Here is a 22,353-nt window from a genome sequence, read left to right as displayed (position 1 = left end):
TAAAATGATGTCCGTTATTTTGAGTCTAAAATAACGGACGTTTTTAGAAGCCTGGCATCCCCTTAGTGCAATGACGGGTGTTTGCACATTATTTTAGTTTGGGGTTACTAATTGCCCTTTGGTTGTGGCTTAACTGGAAAATCCATTGAATTTAATAGTAAAAACGGAGAAAGAACGGTGACAAAAGAAGAATTGTGTGTCAACAACTAATAATAAAATGTCCGTTATTTGCAAAAAACGTCCAAAATTATTGTTCATGTTAATTATTTTGATGTCCGCTGCAAAAACGTCCGTTTTTCAATGCATTGTGTGCATTGGACGTCCGTCTTCCCATTGACTCCAATGCAATGGCATTGTAGTGCTAAATTGCAGCAAAAATGGACGTTTTTTTAAATAGCAAAATTGGAAGTTTTTTCTCCATTATTGACGTTGTGTAAACATAGCCTTATAGTACAAAATTATAAATTAGAGTTTTTATTTTTACGTCATATCTATAGATTAAATGGCACCTTTAGAAAAATTATCTAGAAAAAAAGAACATTTACCTTATGCAGGATTAATAGTATTATCCATAACAATATCTTACTGATTAAATAATTGAATAAGTGAGGATTATTTTTTACAAAATTTTTCTTACTGCTTGATTTCACTGCCTACTATTTTATATGTTTGGTACAGATTTTATTATCTTTTTGAATTGCCTCCTGAAATTTACTAAAATTTAACATTCAGATATCCCTCTTGTACAATGTTATAATTAAATTCAAGTGTGTTATAGAAATTGGCAATAAATGAACTATGGCCTAATAAGGTACGGGGAAATTAATGCGCACCTCGAGATACGAAATGTGTAACAGCTCATCATTTATTGTCATTTTCTTGAATACATTTACAATTAATTAAAGCAAGATTATCAAGAGATAACTAGCTTCATTAACATACATAATTAGGATTTTTTTCCCACTCTGAACAATATATATATGTAAAAAGAATATCCCAGCTAATTGCTTTTTGCAAAATTGTATTAGTGTTTTCATAAACAATGTAGCTAAAGCCTTTATAGTAATCATGTTCCTTAATGAAAGTATGTTGATTACTTTGCTATCTTTTTGGGGGTTTGATTTGACATTGATTGAATAGCTGAGTTTACTTGTTCATGGATGTGGAAATATATATAACTGGGATGGAATGTAGTATAGATTATTAAAAAAACAAACAAAAAAAAAACTAATTGATAAATGTATTCCGCTTGTACAACACTAAGAACCCTAAAAGCACTGTATAACATTGATAGGTCACCTAGGAGTACACTGAGCTGGTTTTAAAGTGGAACTCCAGGTAGAGGTTAAAAAAAACGAACCTTCTGCAGAAGCAAATAGCATTACTTATTTATCTATCCCAGTTTTGAAACTACCAAAAATCCATTTGTTTTAAGTTTTTTTGTTCTGTATTGTGTGGCTGTACTTCCTGGTTGAGAATGCATTGCTTTCCCTCAGCTGTTCATCACAGTCCTCCACCCTGCCCATTCCCATTTCCCATGCTTGAGAAAGGCCTGTTCCCCTACTGGCAATGCCGAAACGCATTGCAATAATAAACCTACCACAAGTGAAGGTTGCAGATACGTGTTTTTAAATTATAATACACATATATGCTCACCTCCATCTTGATTCCTCTACACCAGCGCCGACACACAGAGGGATTTTCCTGGTCCATTGGTCCCATGTGGAGCATTCTACTTGTTCTGTTCACACCTGTCCATTGGTGTGTCCTCTTGGCTGCGGTGTATCTTCTGTCAAGCCTTTAATAGAGTTGTGCCTATTTACGAGCAAAGCTCCGTCAGGTGACTGGATCCAATCTATACCTCTCTACTTCTCTTATGCATCTTGCTTCATATCTCATCTACTGTTGATTTAAAATTTTAAGTTATAAGAACAGTGACACTTTAACCCCTTCAGGACTGGACTGATTTTGGCCTACAGGACCAGACCCCATTTTTTTAAATGGCCTGTGTCATTTTATGTAGTTGTAGCTATGTGATGTTATAACTTTTCTTTCTGATTATAAGATTGTTTTTTTGTGACATATTGTACTTTAGGTTAGTGGTCAAGAAAAAAATAGCATTTTTCTCATTTAAAATTTTCAGCGGTCACCGCACAGGTTTAATCATGTAATAATTATATTTACAGTGTCATTACGCATGCGACGATACTAAATATGTGTACTTTTTTATTTTTATTTTTTTCCCAACATTATTATTATATTGGGGTCTATGGGGATTATATGTGATTTTATTTTATTTATATATCCCTTTACTTTACTGTACAATTGCCTGATTACAGGCATATTGCATTGTAGTGCTGATCAGCTGTTGCGGCGGGTGCCTAGCTGTCACTGACTGCCGGACCTGGCCGCGGATGACACGGATGCAGGTCCTGCACCCGTGTCATCCCTGTGACGAGCCGACACGTCCATCTGCAGGGACACTATACAGATTTGGATGTGCCGGTATGCCCATATGCGGGAAAGGGTTAATATTAAGGTTATGGCAACATGTATGGCTGTGGGTAAACTGATGGTACCCGGAGATAACTAACAGCAGATTTGTTATGCTTTTCAAAATTAAAAAAAAATCCAAAATGACCCCCTTTATGTGGCAGATCCAAAGAAGCAATGGCCATCCAAAATTACAGGTTTTCCACCTGGAAAGTAAAAAAAAACCCCAAAGAACAAAAAAACAAACAAAAAACAATAGCTTTTTGCAAGCAATCAAATTATCCCATTTTTGTTGTAGCAACAGGCTTGGTGTCCTGGAAAATTAAGAAGAAATGGCACACTTAAATTTATGATTAAACAGACTGCACAAAAGTAACATAAAACCCTCTCTGGACTATGTTCACACTGTGTAAAAAAATAAAAGGCATTTTTTTTTTAAATAACATCCATTACAATTATATTTGAAGTCAATGGAATGATGGTTGCCCAATACATATACAATACACTCAGTTGCCCCTAGCAACCAGATTTGGATTTTGCAAAAGCGTTTGACACAGTTCCTCATGGACGTCTGATGGGTAAGTTAAAGTCTATCGGTTTGGAAAGTTTAATGTGTAACTGGATTGAAAACTGGCTTAATAATCGTACCCAGAGAGTGGTGGTCAATGATTCCTACTCCGAAAGGTCCCCGGTAATAAGTGGTGTACCTCAAGGCTCAGTACTGGGCCCTCTTCTGTTTAACTTGTTTATTAATGATATTGAGAATGGAATTAACAGCAATGTTTCTATCTTTGCAGATGACACCTAGACAAGTTCTTAGACCAAAACAATATAAATGCATATGTATAGAACCTATCACCCCTCCCCCTTCCCAGTATCCATCCCCTCCTTGGTTGAACTTGATGGACATGTGTCTTTTTTCAACCATATTAACTATGTAACTATGTAAGATTCCACCTTTTATTTTTCAAAGAATCTGTGAGGAATGAAAATCTGATTGGAATGGAATCTGATTGGTTGCTAAGGGGAACTGAGCCAGTTTCACTTTACGCCATTTTTGATAAATCTCCCTGTTAGTGTATAATCAATGTCTAATTAAAGGAGAAGTCCGGCGAAAATTTTTATTAAAGTATTGTATTGCCGCCCAAAAAGTTATACAAATTACCAATATACACTTATTGCAGGAAATGCGTATAAAGTGCTTTTTTCCCTGCACTTACTACTGCATCAAGGCTTCACTTCCTGGATAACATGGTGATGTCACTTCCTGGATAACATGGTGATGTGACGAACCGACTCCCAGAGCTGTGCGGGCTGTGGCTTCTGGAGAGGATGATGGCAGGGGGACACTGAGGGACACAGGGTACTGGAGGGACACTGAGCATCTGCCATCATCCTCTCCAGCAGCCACAGCCAGCACAGCTCTGGGAGTCGGGGTGTGACATCACCATGTTATCCAGGAAGTGACATCACCATTTTATCCAGGAAGTGAAGCCTTGATGCAGTAGTAAGTGCAGGGAAAAAAAGCACTTTATAAGCATTTCTTGTAATAAGTGTATATTGGTGATTTGTATAACTTTTGGGGGGCCATACAATACTTTAATAAAAAATTTCACCAGACTTCTCCTTTAATGATTATGACAATTATTTGCAGTTGTTATTTTGCAAACAACGGTCATTATTTTTACCATCCTTTCACCGTCCTTACTACTTAATTCAATGGACCTTTAAAAAAAGAACCACAGCCAAAAGGGCCTGAGCTAGAATAATGTACCAACAGCCATGATTGAAATGACGGCCACCAAAAGCGCAAAATTATGGACGTCATTTAGTACTCAAAATGATGGACACTATCCTGTATCCTAGGAGGGAGGACATGCTGGAGATAAGCTCTGTGAGTGGCTCTTTTGAGCTCGGGCAACAGTCTTACTATTACTATTGCTTGGTATAACATACCATCACCTTACCTGACTGATTTGTATCTTTATGAAATCAACTGGTTCATACGATGTTATGCGTTTTTGTTGGCTATCGAGTGTCGGGTCAGCATTGTGGGGGTGGAAAATGCACCTGGCCAGGGCTGTGCTGCATTCCACCTTGTGATAACACACCCTTCCTTCTATTCTGGACTGTATTTTGATTTTTACATGTTTATTTTTACGTTTTATTGGTACTGTATAATGGGAACGGTGGTGATTTTAACTTTTATTGGGAGAGGGACTTTGGCATACCTATATATATATATATATATATTCTTTTTTTTTAAGTTTTATTTTTTACGTTTTTTTAGCCCCCCCTCGAGGGACTATTACATGCAAACTTTGGATTGCATATACTGTTCAATGCTATACCATTGCATAGCATTGAACAGTGTAATCTGTGATCTTCTCATAGAAGCAATCATGGTGGTTATGAAGTTAATGACGGGTGGTATAGCGATTGCTTCGCCCTGTCAATAATGGCAAGGATCCCGTTGCTAATTGCAGCACATCCTTAGTCTCTATGAATCAAGCTCAGCTCCTAAGCTTGCTTCATATAGCCCTCCGGATTCTATGACGTACCAGTATGGCATAGATTGTTTGGGAGCAGACGGCCATGCTGTACCGGTACAGCGGTCAAGTAGGAGTTAATTTTTTTAATGGTGTGTTTACACATTCAGGATTTTTATTACAATTAATGAAAACAAAGCCATGAATGGATTTGAAAAGTGACAAAATCTCCATCTTACCCTCATGACCTGCCCTCCATTTATAATCTGTTTCTGACTTTGGCTTCAATAACTGCAATTAAGATCCTGACTGTGTGAACACACTCTAATGTTTAACCACCTCCCCACTATAAGTTTGATGATTAACCTGCATCTAGCCTACAAACTGAAAGCGGTTAAACATAAACCTATGTCTTTCAGTGAGGTTTATGTTTAGTAGAATAGGATAAAGATCTTGCTAAATGTATTCAGGTTACAAATTATTAGATTTAGGTGAATGCATTCCTTTTCCTTGTTATTGTATGTTAACATAATCTGGAAGCAATGAAGTAAGATAAGGAGATAGGACACATCTTAATCAACGCAAACCTTTTATCGCTTTTTATATCAATATTAAATTTCCCCATTGAACATTAATGAAGGTAGCATGTAGTTTTCATCCATTCTAATTAATATAAGTAGTTATGCAAGCAGGCGAAATAAAAATTCTCTCATGTATATTTTACACTATTGTGCGTAGTCTTCAATGCACCAGTACATACAGTATAATAATAATAGTCCATGAATTTGTAGGCTCAAATATTTGAATTGCTTTTGCTTACAATATTACTATCACTACAGTGACCATATAATGTCAGATACTTATTCTATACATGTGTCCAGTAAATTATTTAAGCAGGACTCGCAGTGACCACAAGAGGTTGCAACAGACAGTGTAGTTGAGAGCTAGCTGGGCACAGTAGTGTGTAGGGTATGTCATGTAGCAGGGTGGAATCATTCTAACACGAGGATCTTTCAATAAAACAGCCAAACTATAGTAGCTGCAGTACTGGGACTATTACAGAAGGACAAATTTGTTAAAGCATGTAGTTGTAAAAGTGTCAGAAATTGGAAAATCACAATAAAAAAAAAAAAAAGTCAATCAGCCAGTGAATCATCCTATCTTATGAAACCCAACTTGGATAAGTAGGAGTGGAGTGCCGCCACTGATTATGTACGGTGCACTCTCCTTTCACTAATCCTAGTAATTTGGTATAACTCAATAGGAATTTACAGTGCCCAGTGAATTAATAATACGGACTGTGTCTTCACTGTTTCCAGTGAATTCCTATAGGCACCCAGTTACTTGATAAACTGGACACTTGGTTGGCAGCTACAACAAAAAAAAAAAAATCACCCACAATCAGCCCTCCTCTATGTCCCTAAATCGCTGTTAGTCTCTCCTTGCTCTGCTCTAACTACCTGCTGCCATCTGCTCTCTCCTCCTCACACAGCCGACTGGCCCCCTCCATTAATGAACCTCCTTATATAGAGGGGGAGGGGGGTGCTGACATCACAGAGGGGCCTGCAGCTGATTGGACTGGTGCTGGGGATTATGGGTAATCCCTTTCTCCTGCTCAGTGATGCTCCAGACAACCATTTTCTTTTTCTTCGCAGAATGAAGCAAATTGATAACCTGATTCGCAGCAAATTTTGATTCGCTGGATTTGTTTCGCTCATCTCTACTCCTAATAATAGTATTGATATCAAGTGTGACGAAACCCCCTCCCCTTTGTCACACGGCTCCATAAGTGTTTCATAATAGATTGGCGGCGTACGCAGGAACTGAGCGGCGGTTCAAAAATTTGGTTAATGAATGCTGGGAGCTGTTCACACTAAGGGATGTTTTTTTCTTAGGTTTACCATATAAACCTGATGTTATTTCTTTGTTTCATAGATAGATGTTCCCTGTGTTATAATCCTTGTTCCTCATAGAACCACTTTCTTTTCTTTGTTTCTTCTATGTATTTTATATGTTTTGCCAAGCATTCCTTAACCCCTAGACGACTTAGGACATACCGATACGACCAGGAATTCTGTGCCCAGATGACCAAAGACGTACCGGTACGTCCTGAGCTATGAAGCGCGGTTCGGAGTGGAGCACGCTTCATAGCAGGTGGGGGCCGGCTGCAATCAGCACCTCACCGTTAATGACACATTGCAGCGATCGCGACATGGCATAGCAATGATCAGTGTAAAAATAAAATTAATGTATGTACAAGTCCCCCAAAGGGACTTAAAATGTGTAGAAAAAAAAAAGTTTAAATCACAAATACACTACCCCAAAGCCCCTCCCCCAATAATAGTTGAAATCACCCCTTTTCCTATTATATAAATAAAACATATAAAAATAAATAAATAAACAAACAAACATATAATATACCTTAGCGTATGTAATTGCCAGATCTATTAAAATATAACAAGCGTCATTGCAAATGACGAACGGCGTACACGAAAAGAAGGAAAAATGTGCGCGGATTACCGATTTTATGTTACATTATATATAAAAAAATCAATAAAAAGTGATCAAAACATCCGATCTTCACAAATATGGTATTAATAAAAACTAGAGATCATGATGGAAAAAATTACACCCCATACAACTCCATAAGTGTAAAAATAAAAGCGCTATAAGCGTTACAATAGGCCAATTTTATTAATAATTAATTGCAAAAAAAAAAAGGATTTCATTAAAAAAATATATATATAACATTAAACAATCTGTGTAAATCTACATATGGTTGTGTTCGGGCTGACCTATAGAATAATGGTATCATGTTGCTTTTACCATTTAGTGCATTACGTAGACACAGGAATCCCCCAAAAGTTACCATATTTTATTCTTTTTTATGATTTCACCTATTTATATCATAAATAATAATTTTGGGATTCCATCATTCATGTTATGGTAGAATGAAAGAAGCCATTACAAAGTACAACTATTCCTGTAAAAAACAAGTGCTTACATGGCATTGTAGATAGAAAACTGAAAGTGCTAGAGCTCTTAGAAGGAGAGGAGGAAAAAACGAAAGTGCAAAGAACAAAATTTGCGCGGTCCACTGGGTCATTTAGGGCCTGGTCCCCAAAGGGTTAAAGTGTCGGGAGTTTTTTTTTTTTGCAGAAATCAATAGTCCAGGTGATTTTAAAAAACTTTGTAATTGAGTTTATTCACCAAAAAATTTATTTTTATCATGAAAAAGCAGTTTGAAGCTCTCCCCCTGTCTTCATTGTTCTCCTATGGAGAGAGGGAAAAGAGAAACCAAAACAGGACAACAAAGAGTTAATTAAAAGTTACATTACCCTCTGTCCTCTCTCTTCTTTCCTCTGATGTCACCATGGACCTCTCTGACCTCTGAATAGCCCACTGAATAGCTCCCCCGCTGTGTAATCCTTTGTTCTCTGTTTTCTGCTGCTGACATTTCTCCTCCATCTCTCCTCCCCCCTCCCCTCTTCATAGAACAGACAGGATGCGTCTGATTGAGATTTCCTGATTCTGAGCAGTGGATGACAGAAAGGAAAGAAGGGGGGGGGGACCTGGGGGGGGGGGGGGGACCTGGGAAAAGGCTTTTTAAATGCAGATAATGACATATTTGCCTAATAGACCCAATTACAAAGTTTCTTAAAATCACCTGGACTATTGATTTCTGCAAAAAAAAAAAAAAAAAAAAAAAAAAATCACGGCAGTGACTCTTTAAGTTTACTGGTATATGTCTCAAAGTCTTGGTCAGACAAAATGGTTTTTAATGTGTTTTCCAAGCGCTCTATTTTTTACTGTAAAATGAGCACGTCCTGCTGCAAATAGTCTATATTGAGTAGAAGAATGTCTAAAGCATAGTTAGTGGAAATACTTTCAAAGCATTAACTTAATTCTTTGCTAGTCATCATTAACATGGGTGGCGATTAAGAAAGCTTACCCATTGGGATGCATTTTGCCCTATTATAGTCGCCCAAAGTCAACAAATGTAGTTTGAGTCCAACAGCCAGCTTAAATTCAGTCTCATACTCACATTGGAAGTCCACAATCGATGGTAAGTGCAAGAGCTACAAATTTTACGATTTTAAAAACCTGCCTTGATTTGTTAGAGTAATCCATCAGATTGGTGACTTTTAGTGCTCTTACTGTTGTTGTTGAGCCCCTGAAAGAGCCCTCCATGGTGCAAAGCTAATTTTCACTCTTCATTTCAGGGAGAGAACCAAGAGCTTGGCCTTTTGCCAGTAGTACACACACAGAAACTTCCTTTCTTAGTTGCCCTGCCAAACACAGCACAGAAGAAAACTCATTTCTTACTGCTATGCCATAACAGAATAAGGGCACTAAACAGGCTGGCACTGTGCTGAGCTAATGCAATATGCAGTAGAGTACTGTACATGGCATGTGGAAGGGAGAAGGGTTACTGATGCACTGGGTAAGGTGCAGAAATGCAAGAAATAGCTAAAGTAATAAAAGGTTTACAGTGAGCTTCCATTGTTCATGAGAAGGTAAGGAGATTTACAAATATGTTATAAATCATAATAAACTGGGCAAAGTTGCCCATTTAGGCATCCAAAAAATAAAGACAGCCCCCAGTTCTTGCAAGAGCTAGATTCACAGTATAGTTTGCTCTAAATCAAAGTGTACAATATCTCTAAATGGTAAAACTGTCCTAGTTCTTGTGAATTATTAGATGTTGATTCAACCTCAAAGGGCGCATGAACATCATAGAGATAGTCACCTCAAGAGCAATAGTAGGGAGATAATGAATTAATGATTATATTATGCAAATCATTTGCAAGGCAAATATGCACGAGCCTACGTAATGTGCACATCAGTACAGTCACTTTTAAGTCTAGAGTTTGTTTGCACATGCTTTAGTTACAGCATGCCTTTTATGATAAACTACATAGTGCTCCGACATCTTTACATAAAAGAGAAGTCTTTATCTCTGAACTGTTTGTGCTGAAGACCTTCACTGCTTCCTCGCTTACTAATAGGACATTGCTATCATCGTCTGCTTTGTTAGGTTATGTTCACGTGGATTCTTTGTCAAAATTCTTGTACAAATTTCATCTCATTGTTTTCCTCCCTTCTCCCACTGCAGAGCGAGAAAGATGTAACTGCTTGAATCAGTTCCATGGTGCTGTAATTTTTTTTTTAGCTTGTATGTTCATCTAAACAGACACATTTGGTATTTTATTATTCGGTTTGGGTAAAACATTCTAGATAGCTTAGCGGAATCTATTATACTCGTATCTACTTATCTATCTCTCAGCCAGTAGAAAGTGAACGGTTGCAGTCATTCAAGTTTCCTCCTACTCTGTCCAATGCTGAAATCAATGGAATAGGCAGCAAGCAAATGAAACAAAGAATAAGGAACTTGAATGGAGGCTAGACCTTGAAATTCATGTTCTACATGGTTCTACACATTTAAATAATTCTATTTTACCCTGTAAAAAAAAAAAAACAATGTTATATAATGCTTCGAAAAAAGGTAAAGTGTTATATAAATTTACTGCCATAGTGAGAAGTTTACAGTGTTCCATATTGCTATTGAGTAAAGCAGTTCTATTCTTCAAGACTTCTCTTGGAAAAGTAAGTCACTTCCAATTCAATGCTATGTGGATCACGACTTTAGGTTTGTCATCTAATCTTAGGAATCATAAGTTTGTAGTAATAAGTACTAAGAGTAATTTTAGGAATGTTGTGAAACCTTGATAGGAGGATGGCTATAGATATATTAGATCTGGACGTCATAGTCTGATTGGTAAATAAGGGGCATGGGTTTATAAAGTTTAGTTTGGAACTGGATCAAAGACTGGCTTAAAGGGGTATTCTGGGCAAGGGGTGTTTTAATTGTATGGCCAGGCACGGCTATTTTAACATAATAAGTAAACCTACCTCCCTGGCTCCAGCACTGCTGCCCCAAACTCCACCTCAATCCTGCCACGGAGATGGAGCAGCAGGACTCAGTTGAAGATTGAGGCCCTGGAGGCAGGGAGGTAAGTTTACTTTATTATGTCTGGCCATATAGTAAAAAACATCCCTTGCCTGGAATATCTCTATTTCTCCTATTTCTATGCCTCCATTTCTTTAACTTATTAATCATTTAGAGAATGGAATTAACAGCAATCTTTGCAGGTGAAACAAAGTTTTATAATACTGGAAGGTCTATGGAAAATGGGCAGATGTTACAAGTTCCATTCACTTGGCAAATGAGGTTCAATGTGGATAAATAAAAAGTTTTGCATCTAGACACTAATAACCCACATACATCATATGTCCTACAGAGAGTAAAACTGGGAGACTCACTAGTAGAGAAGGACTTGGAGAGAGAAAAAGAATATTTTAATCTCCAGAGGTGTCAAGTCTTTATCATGTATAAATGTGTTTTCCCAGGATTGTTAAAATTATTGAGCTACTTTAGTTTGTGACCAGAAAGAGGACACTACAGGACAAGTCCATCAAGTGTGTAAAAGTCCATCAAGTTTCCATAAAGCAGCTCCCTTTAAAAAAGACTGCATTGGTGCTAAAAAGGGACCATGCTCTGCTTGGGCAGCATACACATTTGTATGTACACTGCTGAGTGTAGTCATTTGGTAATTCCAGTAAAAAGCCTATTGGCCCAGTGGTCATAAGGACCCATGGAGGTAAATGTAAACAAGTAGCTAATGCAATCCCATGAACAAGTTTGGCAGGCTGTGCCATGAAGAACAGTGAGTGTTGGTTCATGAAAGAGTGGTCAGCCATATTGACGTCTTCCTTGATGGACTAATGGTGTTGATCATTGCCCTCTGGGCCCTTAAAAGATATTGGGGACAAACATATTATATTTAGGGACACAGTATGTGTCAGGATTACAATCTAGTGCTTCGTGTATATACAGTGCTATATAAAATAGGATGCCTACCTTTGAGAAAGCCAGAGCAGTTCTGGCGAAACTAGTCAGGTCTATCAAGGCAGCATTTTAATAATAGTGTATTGTTGTGATTTAGCCGTGATTACTAAAGCACAGAGTCATACCGACCTGAAAGTAACTGAGTGTAGCCGTATCAGCTGAGCGATCCGCACCGCAGTAACCATAGGGCACGGGGCCCGAACTGCTGGAGCGCTAGTATCGCCGTTTTGACACACAGTATAGCTGTAGTCACGAGAGCGGTGTACGCTCACGTACACGCCGGGCATATTAGCCTGACAAACAGCAATACTGTCCAAATTAAACTGTAGGATCGCACTCTCCTGCACATTGGGCAGAGCGCAGTCACGCCGCCCTTTCATACGCGATCACAGTTAAGCGATATACTTATGTCTGTAACTACATTGCAGCCTGAGTGAAATATCGCACAACTGAACACTTCTCATTTAGTGCCCAAGACGTACAGTAGCACTACCATATCTCCCGTCTAATAAATTAACGCGCTGCGTCCATTTGTGGAGTCAACCAGCACGTTAACACTGCAGGGGGCAAAAGCCACACAACTATACCTACACAACCATGGTTAATTTTGATTAACAAACAAATACTGTAAATCAGGAACCCGCTTCATAGAGACAAGTGCACTATCAGTATACCCTATGACTTAGGGAATCCGACCACCTTATATCGTGCACCTAATACCAGAGGTATAGACTGACATCTGCCTACACCATATATCAGCTACCTAGGCATCCACAAGATTCATACGGCTAACTCTTCCATCACAGGCAATCATTCACCAACTAGACTATTTTTTATATAGCACTGTATATACACGAAGCACTGTTACATCTTCAAATCTTTATTAAGTAATTAATTAAAAGTTATATTTTATCCCTATGGGGAAAGTTGGTAACTCTCTGCTACGGCAGAAATAAAATTATACAGACTAAACCGTTACCTCCCATAAGGTGACGGATCAACTACCCTCAGGATTACAATCTAGGGCATAGTGCTGGAGTATATTCAGGCACACAGTATATAACAATATTATATTCAGGGGGAACAATGTGGGACAGAAAAATATTCAGGGAGCTTAGCATGTGACGGCATTGTGTTGTGGAGAAATTAAGAAAATAAAAGATGTCATAGAAGACATCACCTGTGAGTCACTGGATGTTATTGTTTATTCTCCCACTGACTACTAGTGATGAATGGACATGTTCGTAAATGTTCATATGAACATGCAGCTAATTGTTTATGTTCATCAATCACGAACAATTTGTTCAATAATTGGAATGGCTATAACAATCATTTTAGAACATTTTAGAACAAACGCAACTGCCTACGCAACTGCGTAAGTTTTCTCCCACCAATTTAAAAGAGACAATGAATATGTGGGCAAGGAAGATCACATCAGGTAATGTAGTAGCCATGTTCACTACTGGCATTATTGGTATTGGCTGTACGATTAGCGTCCTTACGTACGTTACGTACATGCAATAAAAACGTAAGGCTGAGGCAAATTTTCTCACAGTCTTTCCTGATTCTTGTGCCGTTCAGTAGGAAGCGTGAAACGAGCCGGGACAGCATCTGAATTTAGTCAGGAAGCAATATTCACAGTGGTAGTTAGTCAGTGTAGGCAGGGAGAGCTAACCAAGTAGGGCTTAGAACGTTGTGAAATTGTCAGTGTAGGGAGGGTCACAGAATCCAGCATTTTAGCACTGTAAGGATTTATTTCTTAACCCTGTGGTGACCAGGCATCCTCTAAGAAAAAAAAACAAACTTAGCAACCCAACAGTCATTTTTAGGGCTAATTCATTGAATTTTCCAGGGCTAATTCATTCAATTTATTTTTTATTTTTTTTCTCCTTACTCTTTCTGTCTGGCTCTGCTGTGTGCCAGTAATTGCAGAGTGTAATTAATATACACAGTGGTATATAAGTCATTGCATATATAAGCATGGGCAAATAAAGTATATGCTAATGCTACATAATTGCTTCACTATTTTACACTTTGCACCTGATAATCTGTACGCATTTGCATAATGTTCGTGTATGTTCGGCGAACGCTAGTAGATCACAATAATTTTGTTTAATGTTTGTGTTCAGGATCCGAACTGAACATCAGGATGTTCGTTCATCACTACTGACTACGTCTAGTCACTCTCGTATTCACTGTATGCCCTTCATTGGGATGATGTCTGGCACCTTTCTAGTTGCAAAACTCCCTCTATATCATAACTCTTTTCCAGGTTATATTGGTAGCTGTATTCTCACATACTACAAAACACTGCATCAAAAACTGCAGCGGCTTAAAACATTGTTAAACCACCCATACAAACACATTCACTTACTTTTATTGTGAATTACTGGAATAATCATCAGATAAAACAATGGCATCTGGTTTAATGAACTAGTTAATGGGCAGAGTTAAGAGAGCCGGATTTAAAAAAAAAAAAAAAAAGAGAGAAAAAAAGAGAGAAAGTGATTTAAATATTTTACGCAGACATGAGTAATGTTGAATTTAGGCATAGACTTTCTGCACTCCTTAAATGTTGCTGTTCTTGTAGCTATTTATTACATCAAAGGAACTGAAGCATAGCTTTTTATAATTAAGATTAATGCACGGTTATATGATCTTAGCTTCCAGGGCTTTAATATCTATTAATTTCATGTACATTGAACTATAAGCATGAGACTACTAAGTAGCATGAAAAATAAAACCACATTGTAACCTTCTGGTAGCCATAGGAAAAGCTGTTTTTTTAAACTGTAACATAATTCTTTAATACTACAATATCGATGGGATTTTACTAAGTAGGAGGCTTTCTAAACTGTTAACCGATACCTGTCACTAAGTAACCCGGTTTAAATTGAAAACTGGAAAAGGTCTATAAATGAAGGTGTTTCCTGAGATCTCCTGGGAAAAATTGGTTTTATTCCAAATAGTAATGTGAAATTGTAAAATACTTAGACATTAAGGATATGTTCACATTTGGTAAGAAACTGTCCGGGTCATAGAACGGCAGGTCTCAGAAAAGATCATCCCAGCCAGATGATCTTTAGTGCCGCGGAGATCTGATGTGGGCACATCTGTGCGCGCCTGCATCAGAACTCCCCATTGCACACAGTAGAGCGTGCATCTGGAGCTGCACACTCCAGTGTGTGAACTGACAGGTTTTCTGCGGCCGCTATTCAGTGAATAGCGGCCGTTAAAAAACAGACATGTCAGTTTCTCGCAGCGTCACTAGGGATCATGGCCGGAGTGTATACCATGTGTATACACTCCGTCCAGGATTCCCTCAGCCTGCAGCACTACGTAAGTACCGCAGAATTCACGGCTGTTGCAACAACGGCCGTGATTTCTGCGTAACATACGGAGTGTAAACATAGCCTAAAAATGTACAATAAATAAATAATAATACAAAAATTATATATATAAATATTTATTCATCCAATATGTGTTTTTATACCTAGCGGTAAGTGGCTTTATTCTAAAACATCATATTCATATTCTAAGGCATCTAATTTCTTGAATCATCATATTTTACTGCATTGTAATAAAATATCTAAATAACTAATAACAGGCTCTAACCAGAGTAGAAAAAGAAGTGGGAGGCCGCATTGCACAACTAAGCAAGAAGATACGCACATTAGAGTCTCTAATTTGAGAAACAGACGCCTCACAGGTCCCCAACTGGCATCTTCATTAAATAGTACCCGCAAAACACCAGTGTCAACATCTACAGTGAAGAGGCGGCTGCAGGATTTTGGGCTTCAGGGCAGAGTGGCAAATAAAAAGCCATAACTGAGACTGGCCAATAAAAGAAAAAGATTATGATGGGGAAAAGAACACAGACATTGGACAGAGGAAGACTGGAAAAAAGTGTTGTGGACGGATTAATCCAAGTTTGAGGTGTTTGGATCACAAAGAAGAACGTTTGTGAGACGCAGAACAAATCAAAAGATGCTGGAAGAATTCCTGACGCCATCTGTTAAGCATGGTGGAGGTAATGTGATGGTCTGGGGTTGCTTTGGTGCTGGTAAGGTGGGAGATTTGTACAGGGTAAAAGGGATTCTGAATAAGGAAGGCTATCACTCAATTTTGCACCGCCATGCCATACCCAGTGGACAGCGCTTGATTGGAGCCAATTTCATCCTACAACAGGACAATGACCCTAAACACACCTCCAAATTGTGCAAGAACTATTTACAGCAGAAGCAGGCAGCTGGTATTCTATCGGTAATGGAGTGGCCAACGCAGTCACCAGATCTGAACCCCATTGAGCTGTTGTGGGAGCAGCTTGACCGTATGGTACGCCAGAAGTGCCCATCCAACCAATCCAACTTGTGGGAGCTGCTTCTAGAAGCGTGGGGGGAAATTTCTCCAACTTACCTGAACAGATTAACAGCTAGAATGCCAAAGGTGTGCAATGCTGGAATTGCTGGAAAAGGTGGATTCTTGGACCAAAGCAAAGTTTGATGTAAAAACAATGTTATTTCAAATACAAATCATTATTTCTAACCTTGTCAATGTCTTGACTCTATTTTCTATCCATTTCACAATGTACTGTATGGTGGTGAATAAGTGTGACTTTTCATGGAAAACACAAAATTGTTTGGGTGACCCCAAACTTTTGAACGGTAGTGTAGATTGAGCTAATATCCTTATAATGATTCCATGCAGTAAGTAAAAAGGGAGTCCATGCAATGCCTTTATAATGCCATATAGATTTGAAATATTACTAGCCATAGTTCCCATGCAACATTAGCATAGCGCTCATATAAAAGTGGCCCTAAAGTACTCTTTTATAGTGCTTATATATTAATGTCAACTACAATGGTTTAGGCATAATATATATATATATATATATATATATATATTTATATATATTCTCACTACAGAATTAAGCGCAGAATTTCATGGTGTGAATGCCGCTTGAATTTCTGTGGTTAATCCTGTAGTGAGGACATACCTTTAGGTAGTTGTGCCTGTCCCATTGACTCAAGCCCTCGTCCACCCAAAGAAATGAAATGAGAGTTTGTCTCTGTTTAATGTGTAGCAGTGATGGGCTATGTTCAAATGATGTTTTTTTAATCCATGTTTTTTTAATGGCATCTGCCATTTCGAGTTCCAAATGACGTCAGTCATTTCACATTTTCATTGCCCTTCATTACAAAGACGGCTGTTGGTACATTATGTTAGTTTAGTCTCTCTTGGGTGTGGTTCTTTTTTGTAGGTCCTTAATTTAATAGTAAAGACGATGAAAGGACGGTAAAACAAAATGTGTGTGAACAAATAAAAATAACGTCTGTTTGCAAGAAATGTCCACTAACCCACTTCCAGGGCTCCAGAACGTCCACTCACCCACTCCCAGGGCTCCAGGACGTCCACTCACCTGCTCCCAGGGCTTCAGGACATCCACTCACCCACTCCCAGGGCTTCAGGTTGTCCACTCACTTGCTCCCAGGGCTCCAGGACGTCCACTCACTCGCTTCGAGGACTCCCAGGGCATCCACTCACCCACTCCAAAGACTCCAGGACATCCACTCTTTTGCTCCCAGGACATCCACTCACCTGCACCCAGGACTCCAGACTGTCCAGTCCCCTGCTCCCAGAACGTCCACTCACTGGCTCCCAGGGTATCCACTCGCCTGCTCCCAAAACTCCAGGATGTCCACTTACCTGCTCCCAGGACTCCAGGATGTCCACTTACATGCTGCGGAGATCTGGTGGCTGCTGCTTTCATTACTTAGCGCATGAGAGGCATGGTGGCAGCACAGGGCACATGACGGGCGGTGGGATTGCATGGTTTTGGGGAGATGGCAGTGAAAATCCCGGTAGAGAGAGGGCAAATTGCTAAATTTCGTAATGGAGTGGGAGGCTCAGCACATCAAAAACTGCCTCCTAACTGATGGGCCTATATTAAAAAAGATATGGCCCCTCTGTTTTGTTTTCATACCACAGATAGGAAATGAAAGATTACCTTAACTTTGACATAAAAAAGTTGCCTATTAGCAGAATAATAAACGTTTCCTGCCAAGACTGCACATAATGACCTACAATTAATGAAAAGAAGTACCTGTACATTTTCTATCTGGACTTTGATTGCTTTAATTTTTCTTATAAGCTATCGATCTTAAACATTAAAAGTTTTGACTCTAAATTTTTATTATTTTAGTGTAATGCGCTATGCACTTAATTACTTTATGCCATCTTCCTTTTTCATGTCTCTAACTTACTACAGGCCACGATTGGCAGATAAATAGCACACTATAAACAATTTGTTTTATAGACATATGAAAGTAATATCACGGATTATGCCCCCCAATAAACTATTAAACTGTGCTGCTTGCTGAAAAATCTATCCCTAAAAGAATACATTTTCATAAATGCTTGTACATTTGAAATATGTTCAATTTCACATAATTTCATCAGCATAGACATATTTATCTTCATGGGAAAGCCCCTTAAACCAGGGGGAGTTCAGAGAGGGGTCCCGCCGGGCCACCTCCGAAAACAAACCTCCTTATATTGAGGATAAGGGGGAAGTGCTGACATCATAGAGGGGCCTGCAGCTGATTGGACGGGGGCAGGAGATTATGGTTAATTCCTTCCTCCTGCCCAGTGACGCTCCAGACAGCTAACAGAACAAAGTGAATTGACAGCCCGATTTACATTGAATCTTGCTTCGCCAGATTCGCTTTGTTCGGCATGCAGCACCACCTCTTTAACTTTTAAGCAGAATTAGAAAACATTCATCACTGTACGTAAAGATACTGTCCTTATCTTACTATTCCCCAATAGCTGGGGTCTGCAGCTTCATACTTCATACGGAGCAGACAGATTCCCTTTATTTAGCCATTACAGAAAATGTAGATATTCATGTGCTGTCCATATACATTCAAATAAACTCTTGTTACTTTTTTCACAACACAAGACTATTTCAGAATGAAGACAAACTCAATTTCTTAGATTTCACTGAGAAGTCTTCTTATTAATGAAAATGTCTTATCTGCTAAATTAGGAATTTTATCAGGAATATCCATATTTAAAGTGTCACTGTCGTGAATTTTTTTTTTGCAGAAATCAATAGTCCAGGCGATTTTAAGAAACTTTGTCATTGGGTTTATTATCAGAAAAATGCATTTTTATCATGAAAAAGCAGTTTGAAGCTCTCCCCCCTGTCTTCATTGTTCTCCTATGGAGAGAGCTAAAGAAAAGACCAAAACAGGACAACAAAGAGTTAATCTACAAATATCTCACCCGTTATCTTCTTGGACAATCACCAGTGACCTGTCTGAGCTCGGATTACAGCTGTCACCCAGCTCTGTGCCTGTAATCCTCTGTTATCTGCTTTCTGCTGCCGGCTAACTCCCTCCTTCCTCCTCCCCCCTCCCCTCTCCCTAGAGCAGACAGGGTACGACTCCTGCAACAAGTCACAATTTTCAGATTTTTCAGAGTGGATGAAAAAGAGGAAGGAGGGGGGACCTGGGAAAAGGCTTTTTACATGCAGATAATGGCAGATTTGGCTAATAAACCCAATTACCAAGTTTCTTAAAATCGCCTGGACTATTGATTTCTGCAAAAAAAAAAAATACGACAGTGACTCTTTAAATAAAAATGAAAGTCAATTTTCACATTAATAGTGTCATCAACTCATCACTGACCGAGTTGAGATATATTATTGCCTTTAAAGATATAGCCATTAGACTTTGATTATTGTTTTGGCCTCGTCAAATTAAATACCACAATGTTACTGGTCTAGAATTAGTGTTTCACTCTGTTTTCTTCAATTATTGCTACCTGAACCATGCATTGAACACAACCAAAAAGCGAGGACTCTTTTGAACTAAAGAGCTTCAAATGATATCATGTAAGTTTTGATTAAAAATTTACTGTCACCCCTCTTACTCTATGTGTGGTTCTTGTTCTCTAAAATCCATTTGTTTCATCGGTTGACAATGTCAACAAGGTGGGGCTTCATGATAGTTGGGCCTTCTCCCCAGTGCGGTAATGGGGTCCAGCTGCTGTAAAGCCCTGCCCAGTAGACACTGTTAGCTGAATAAATGAAGGGAGAGTGAAGGAGAGTAACCCTTTAAAGTTACTCTGTACCAACAATCTGCCCCCCCCCCCCCCATAAACCGCTTGTATCGGTGGATAGCTGCTTTTAGTCCAAGATCTGTCCTGGGGTCTGTGATGCATTTATTGTCCTAAAAACAACTTTTAAACTTGCAGCCATGTCAAATTGGCGTGGCCTAGAGTGTCTATGCCCTAGGATTGAGACACCTCTCTGTCCCTCCCCGCCCTCTTCATCATGCCCCTGGGCAGGATTTTACCTAAAAAATGACATCTAAATAAAGCCTTAGATAGAAAGCCAGAAACCTTTGTTTATCAGTTTGAAATGTTATGCTTCCATCAAGTGGCTAATGTTATAAATTTGGAAAAAAATCTGTAGATAATTTAACAATTTATTCTACCTTGTAGTGAGTTATATTTTTGATGCATTTGTTTTGCTGAAAGAAATTTATATGGTTGTTTTTGTAATAAAACAAATTGGTTCCATATGCGTTAAGCTTAACAGACTTCTGTTTCACGTAGCATCTTAAATTTTAACAGATTGCATGTACAACTTGTAATCATCTCACACAAGATAACTAAACAGGTGCTCCTAGAACTATGAACTGACACTATCTTGGATTGGTTACTCTTCATAACCTCATGTCAAGATAGAAAACAAGCTAAAAAAGCATCAATGATGTGGGAACTTTTCTTTGTTTTCTACAGTTTATGCTAACAGCATAATACTTGAAAGCAGCTTATCCTTGTATTGAAAATAGAGGCTATACATTGTAACAGATAATGTATTTCTATTGATAAACTCAAGGCTGTAATTCTGTATGTATATATAATAGTATAGATAATATCAACAACAAACAATCAGATAATGGCAGTATAGTTGACCGTGTGTTCATGCCCTTACTTGTGAGCAAAATATTTTGCAAAACCGGAGTAAATAAAATATAATCAGATGCTATGCTATGTGATATTTGTGCTTGGCTGTCTCTGTAAGTCCTATAAACGTAAATGGAGAGAGATGTGCACAGTCACTTTTTCAGTCATTCTTCAACAGAATGTAGGACCTACATTTGCCTCATTGTATGGGTCAGAGTCATGGTACCATCATACTCTACAATGTAAGACAGATGTGCAGGTCATATCATGATGACATGTCATTAAGATCCAAGTTAGTAATACACAGAACCCTAGGACTGTTAGCATACAAAGAGCACCTTTATTATTATTAGGGATGGTCCGAACCTGCCGAGGTTCGGGTTCGTACGAACCCGGACTCTCGGCAATGATTCCTGCTGTCCCAAACCTCCATGCAGAGGGTGGATACAGCGGGAGGACCGCCTGGAAAACTGGGATACAGCCCATGGCTGTGGCTGTATCCCGGTTTTCCAGGCGGTCCCTCTGCAAGGATGTTTAAGACAGCAGGAATCATTGCCGAGAGTCCGGGTTCGTATGAACCCGAACCTCAGCAGGTTCGGACCATCCCTACTTAGTATCTTAGGATAGATATATGTTAATCTCAGGAAAGTTTACATTCATCTACCATGGATTTACCTACCACATCAGCTAGAAGTGTGTTCTAAGCAGTTACTACTCTTTCAGTAAAATAATATTTTCTTATAGTACTCTTTTCTCATAATACCGCTTTATTATTGTTAATAATTTTAAAAAAGTCTGGGAAATGTCTGAATTAATAATAAAGAATCAAAACCCAATCAATATTTGCTGTGACCGTCCTCTAGCTTCTAGCATAATTTTTTCCAGTACCCCTACATATAGTTTTTAAAGGTAGGCAGATTGTTCCAGACATTTGGAGGACTAACCACATATCTTCTGTGGATGTGGCTGCTCAAGTCTTTCTATCTATTCATGTAATCCCAGGCAGAATCGATTATATTGAGATAGAGGCCATATCATCATTCCCAGGATGCTTTGTTCTTTATGCTAAAGTTAGTTCTTAATGACATTGACTGTATGTTCAGGGTCACTGGTTCAGAATTAAAAGATGAAGCCCATTAGATGCCTCCCTTGTTGAAGATGTCATGTTTTGTATATATTGTTAAGCCATTATAATATATGTATACAGTTTCAGGGCAAGGGCTACGTGGACATCGCAAATGATGTCTGTGCAGCCCTTACTAAAAGATTATAAAGCCACGTTATAGGCTCAGTAAACTAATGGTTATCTTGCTTACAGGAGGTATTGGGCCGTCTAATACGACCCTTACATTCTAAACTCTTTGTTAAAGCTCAGAGGTGGACATACCCTATGTGCAATCTATGCAGCTGCACATGAGTATGATGGGGGGGGGGGGGGGGCACTGCACTACTAGAGAAGTAGAGAAGCATAAGGGGATGCTTTAT

This window comes from Dendropsophus ebraccatus, chromosome 11 (genome assembly GCF_027789765.1).
Source record: "Dendropsophus ebraccatus isolate aDenEbr1 chromosome 11, aDenEbr1.pat, whole genome shotgun sequence".
Lineage (NCBI taxonomy): Eukaryota > Metazoa > Chordata > Amphibia > Anura > Hylidae > Dendropsophus > Dendropsophus ebraccatus.
Note: the sequence above shows the minus strand (reverse complement) of the source record.